Source organism: Cebus imitator, unplaced genomic scaffold (assembly GCF_001604975.1).
Source record: "Cebus imitator isolate Cc_AM_T3 unplaced genomic scaffold, Cebus_imitator-1.0 Scaffold615, whole genome shotgun sequence".
Classification (NCBI taxonomy): Eukaryota; Metazoa; Chordata; class Mammalia; order Primates; family Cebidae; genus Cebus; species Cebus imitator.
The window spans coordinates 584,661-591,434 of NW_016107930.1; positions in this window are offsets into that span (position 1 = coordinate 584,661).

The following is a 6,774-nucleotide window of genomic DNA, read 5'->3' on the forward strand; positions in this document are numbered from 1 at the left end:
TTTTCCATATACCAAATAAAGCATAACATTAAATGACAAATATCATCATATTTCCTAATAAACGTGTATTTCAGAGAAGCACCCACTTAATGTTAAGTGTACTGATTCAAGAATATGGGCTGTTAAATTTCTGTTTATGTAAGCAAGCTGGGCAGGATGACAGCAGGAATGGGCCTGTAAGAGGCCATTTAAAGGACCTGTATAAAATGAATCGTAATAGAAAATAAAAATTTCATGCCCCAGTTGTGGGTAATGTGCCTTTATTAGTAGTATTGGCTCTTTATTCTGTACAATGGTCATAAGTGTAATATTATCAATTCTTGTCAGACATTACTAAAGGTACTTTAAAATTGTAATGTGCAGCACAAAGTACATGAAATTTTCTAAGTTCTTATCCTACTACCAACATAGTATTTTGGAATGTATGTTAAATGAATCCATCAGCTTCTATTTTTACATTTCTATCATAAAAGTAATTTAAGGTTATTCAAATATATTTAAAATTAATAGTAAAGAAATATTCTTTCATAGTTGCATCTGGCAAAAGAAACTGCTCTAATATTTGTATATTTCTGTGTTTATTTGTTCTTGTACAATATATGCCTTCTACAAGTGGAAAAGACAGTGCATAGTCTTTCTTCACTAGTTTTTGCCACATAATAATATATTAAATACCTTTTCAGATGAGAACATTTAAAAATATGTTGCATTCATTATATTACAGAGACACATTCATCTTTTTATGTGGCAAATTCTCTACGGAATAATTTATTGTATGTTTTCTTCAGTTTTTTCTAAAATAAACAATGCTGCATTGAACCTGATCAGGCATGTTTCTAATTTCTAGGAGATGGATGGAAATAAATAAATACTTAAATGATTAGGGTGCACAATTTTCATCCAGAAGTCACGAATGCTAAGATCTGATTTCAAATTTAGGCAACCTCTCTTTATGGTTGATATTCTATTTAACACCATCTCATTATAATTGATTCATATGAACAAAATGTTTCATAAAACATTTTTTTCTGGTTACAATCTCATCAGCGTATGTAAAAAGCATTTTACTATTCTTTTAAATAAAAACAGGAATTACAATTTTCCATGATTTTATGAATTTGATAAAAACAGTTTCTTAGTCTTTCCATTTTTTATATCTCAGATTTCTAGAGAGTTTATTTTTATGTCTTTTTTGATCATTTATCACTTAAATGATTAGGTTGTTTGTCACTTTTTAAGTGTTTTGTTGGTAATTGGGAATATTTTTCACATAAATTTTTAGTGGCATTGCTGGTGTTATTTTCCTCAAATTTGTTCACTCTAATTATCTCCAATTCTAGTTTCTTTGCTTCCAACTATTTATTTTATGTCCTCTGAATTTTTGAAGGGCATGAATACACTATTTTAACTGACTTAGATATTCTGGCATTTTTTTTTTTTTGTTTACATTTTTTGTATCACAGTAGCAATAACACAGCAACAACTGTTTTGATTTGTTTTTCAATAGTTTAGGGAGTTCAGGTGGGTTTGGTTATGTTAATAATTTATTCCTGGGTGTTTTCTGAGATTTTTGTGCACCCATTCCTCAAGCAGTGTACAATACATCCAGTAGCAGTCTTTTATCTCTCACCCTCCTCCCAAACTTCCCCTCTGATTCCCCAAGTCCATCATACCATCCTTAAAAATATGTGTTTTTTAAAACACGTGTGTAGAGTACCCATGTTCATTAGGACCCAGTTCTGATGTAGCTAGTGAATCGGTAGGATGTCCTCACTGCTTGGGAATAAACAACCATTAAATATCTTTCAGACGAATCAGATTTGGGTACACTTGACCTGACTCATGTCATTTCCAGGCTGGTTCATTTATTTTCCAATTAAGACCACACAGAGCCCTCTGCTCCAGTATTAGCAATGTTTGAGTGGCCACTCCACAAGTCTGGGTGTGGTTTGAAACCACTGATATGTTACAGTTGTGTATTACTATTCCATATCCTAGAGTATCGTGACTGATACTAGTAGTTTCAATCATCATACTTTTACAAAAGTTCATTGAGAAAAATGAAGAGATTATATGTTTTTAATCTTCTCAGTCCATTAGAGAGTTCTATAACATAACAATGTAATGTCATACATATACACCATGGAATACTAAACAGCCATAAAAAACGATGAGTCTGTGTCCTTTGTAGGGACTTGGATGAATCTGGAAACCATCATTCTCAGCAAACTGACACAAGAACAGAAAGCCAAACACTGTATGTTCTCACTCATAGGTGGGTGTTGAACAATGAGAACACGTGGACTCAGGGAGAGAAGCATCACACACTAGGGGCAGTTGAGGGGGGTAGGAGAGAGACAGTGGGGGATGGGGAGGGAGGGCGGGTGGGAAGGGAGAACATGGGGAGAAATGCCAGATATAGTATTCATCTAAAGTAAAATAAATAAATTTTAAAAAACATAACAATATAAAGGGATGAAGACACTGCTCTTATTACTTCTTGATCTTTATCAGCATTCTTTAATCCCAGGACCAAAATTTTGTCCTTCAATCCCAGCATTTATGTTATACAATTTTCTCATCTATCATAAAGTATTTTAGTTTATTTAATATTATGTTCATCAGTCTTTTTTTCTGTTGCATTTTTACTGTGTGTGTGTGTGTGTATAATGCCCTTACATTACATATATACATACATATATATGTATAATATCTTCCTCTAAGTTTTCCATGCTTCCAGCCCTTTTGTTTTGTTTCTTTCACACAGCAAGAATCCATCCACTTTTTTTTTGTAATACTAACTACCACCTCTGCATGGACAATACTCACGTGTGCATCACTTCCAAATAATTTGCCTAGTTTTCAATCCTCTACTGTAAATTCATTGTTTTATCTAAACTAAATGGATGTTGAATTCATCATTTGGCTAAATATTCATTTGGCAAGAACAAAATTGATCTATTATTAAAAAGCTACTCCTCTATTTCTTACTTGTCCATTGAAAATAGGGTAAATTTCACAGTACTCGGATAATCATTAGCACAACACAGTTCCCATGTCCTTAGCTAACTCATCCCACTGACTGGCAGGAAATTCTCCATACAGTTGAACTAACATGTGTCCTGCTAGCATTGCCAACATTTTCTAGTTCCACCTCTTCATCCACAGAAAGGATATCACTTATCACATAATAAGCCTACAAATATTGGGAGAAGATCCTTGCTTTCCATATACAATACTATTGTATTGTCACAATAGTGCATGTGACAACATATAAACAATTTTTCTCTTAGATATACTTATTCTGACTCTCATCATCTTATATGTGTTTACCCATTCCATTGTTTGGATTCTGTAGTGTAAAAATAATTATGCCTCCTAAAGTTATAATTAAATATGCCGTTTTGTTGGGGAGAGAGTTGTCAGAGACAAAAACAGATGATTGCCATTTTAAAGGGGACTTAAAGGGTGTATGTAACATAAAGAAACTGCAATGGGTCAGAGCAATACAAAATGCCAAGAAGTGACTTTGAGAAATTTATTACAAGCTTGGAAAAGCAGTGGAATGTAGGAAGTAGATGAAAATTAAAAGAAATGAGTGTCTGAATGCATAATATGAGACTGCTACTGACCCATCATTTTCTTAAGACACTTCTGCACATACAGATATTCACCAATATGGACTGTTAGGAAAGGTCATTTACATTTAGGTCAATTAATTTCAACGTATGTTCTATGAAACCTTAGGCTACTTAGGTTTTCTAGTTTCTCTAGAATTAGATATATACTCTCTTAGGAAACTTATTTACTGCAAGATTTTATTTAAAAAAGTATAATAGTGTCTTTTGAAAGGTCACTTTTATAGCTTTTAAGAAATATAAATCTGCATTACAAACAATTCTATTTCTCATTTTCACATCTGTCAATTTTATCAGATACTAGATTGAGTAAGAGGATTTTCTGAGTGGGGCAATGTAATTACAAGTATATGTATCCAATTATACTTGAAGTGTTACCTGTTCTGCCCTGGCCCCATAAGAAATTCATTGACTTGAGACTTCAGAGAGAAGTGTCTTTCGTTTACATAGGTGTCCAGTATATGGGTAACATAAGGGTAATTAACTGAATGGCCTCTGTAACTGGGACCAAATCAATTTTCATTCACTCCTAGTGAAAAATCTACTCAGGATTATGGAACATAATTTAGGATGAATAAAAAGAAAAAAAAAAAGCTAGCAGAATAGATCAGATTCTTTTGTCAGCAAGTTGAATTCAAGTCTTTCAGGATTATTTCAAGAACATGCAGGCAGATTGAAAAAGCATCAATCTAATTGGCAGCCAATTCACTGCTTTCCACTAAAAAGATATCTGTGTCATAAATTGTGATGAAAATTATTTGCTCTCAAAAGCAGAATATCTGATTCAAAAAGTTGTAACGAAAAAATTATAATTCGTTCTCAGAAAAGAGAAAAAAACTTCGTCATAATTTTTTGATTAGTCACATTTAATTGTCTACTCAAGAGCTAGTCTTGTATTAGTTGTTAATAATGTTCATTTTACGGATTTTTTAATTTGACAATTATGCTGTTACTTACTGACATAAGATTGAATTGCTATTTTCTTGGATTTTAATTTTTTATTTCCTCAAATATTCACTAAAAATATAAACATAGTAGCAAATTTTGTTCCAATGTGTAATACACACACACACACGCACACACATTTATATAATCATTAATGGTTTTTTTTTTTTACACAAATACTGTACTCTATTAGAGAAGTTATGCAAAAAGTGTTGATATTTGTTAGATTGATTCCTTCCTTCTTCTGTTTTTTAGATTTCTTTTGGCTATTTTTGTATGCTTTCTGTTAAGGACACTTCAAATTAAATTTTAAAAATCACCACAGAAATAAACGTTGATATGATTTTGATTGTCACTTCATTGAACTGTGAGATCTGGAAAATATTTTAGAAAATAATTTTGACATAAATTTTGGAAAATTTATATTCTTGCTTTAACACCTTCCTATTCATACCTCAACTTAATAAAGTTCTTCCTTCAGCAATCCATATATATCCTACACATCTTTTCTTAAATGTCTATGAGTATCCAATGTGTTTTGTTGTTATTATAAGATACATCTTTCTTTTAATTACGTATCTTAATCCTTTTTTTTATTCTTTTGTAAGGTTACTAATGTTTACATGTGGCTCTTATGAGCAGCAACATTGCTGAAGTATCTCAGTTCCACGAGTGGAGATGAGAACTTCTTTGGTTTTCTATGTAGACAGGCATAAGCCTGACAAAAAATTCTGATGCTTTCTTCTAATCTGCATCTCCTATTTTGTTTCTTCTTGAATTACAAAGGCCAAGACAGCCAGAGTTTGTTGAATAGAAGCTGTTTAATTAACAAGTATATTTCAACATCTACAGCAACACTTCAAACAATATTTGTTTTAAAATTTCCAATAGATATCATTTGTCAAATGTATTAAGTTCTATTAATTTCCTGTTTGTGTAACATTAAATGCTTTATAAAAGATGCATTGTGTCTCTTTTTAAGTCTTCCTCCTGTGAACCACATTTCTAGATTTTTTTTAGTTTGTATGATCATTGTATTCCATCCACCTTTTACCTAGAATTTTTGTATGCATGCACATAATTGAAATAAGTTTAAAAATTTTTTTACTACTATTGTGTGATAGGGAATGCAAGGATGAATTAAACACTTAAAACCATTAGGGTCACTTTCTCTTTTCCTCCATTTTCTGATACAAAGTGTCAGAATAATACAAAGTAGCAGAATAATAAATTGATTAAGAAGGCAGCTCTGAAGCCCACTGTTTGAGTTCAAATTCTGTTTTTCTCTCTTACTGTTATGTGACTGGGTAGATTACTTAACTACGCAATTTGTTTCTCTTGAGTTCAATTTCTTCATCTGCAAAACAAGGATGATATATGAGTATTGAAAAAAAATAAATGAAAAATACATATGAAGTACTTAGGAGAGTGCCCAATACATGGTATGCACTTGATAAACTTTGGCTAATTTTTATGCAAATGTTTGTCAATAAAACACATGAAGATCATAAACAAAAGGAAGTAAATTTACAGCCTGGGTAAAAGGTCAAATTCAATGTAGACAGAAGACTTTAAAAGTTCTATGAAGGCAAAATAAAAGTGAGTGATGTAATGTACTCCCTAAAGATAACAATGGGATACTGTACCACTGTTGATGTTAACCTTTGTTAAAAGGTAGATGCCAGTAACAACTCATTCATGGGATTCGGCTATAGGAAGGACAAGGGTATTAATTGATCTATATCTGATAGGAATGGATGGTCAGGGAAGGTGTCTCTGTGTCTGGTGTGTGTGTGTGTGTTCATGAGAAACAATCATAAATGATGCTGGTAAAAACTTTCAGACTGACAGATGGAAAATACAAGACAGAGCACGGGTAGGACAAGAATCTGAAATGTGACGTAAAGAAAAAGTAGGCCGGGTGCAGTGGCTCATGCCTGTAATCCCAGCACTTTGGGAGGTTGAGGTGGGAGGATCATGAGGTCAGGAGTTCAAGACCAGCCTGGCCCATATGGTGAAACCCTGTCTCTACTAAAAATACAAAAATTAACCAGCCATGGTGGTGCACACCTGTAGTCCCACCTACTTGGGAGACTGAGGCAGGAAAATTGCTTGAACCTGGGAGGCAGAGGTTGCAGTGAGCTGAGATCATGTCACTGCACTCCAGCCTGGGTGACAGAGCAAGACTTCA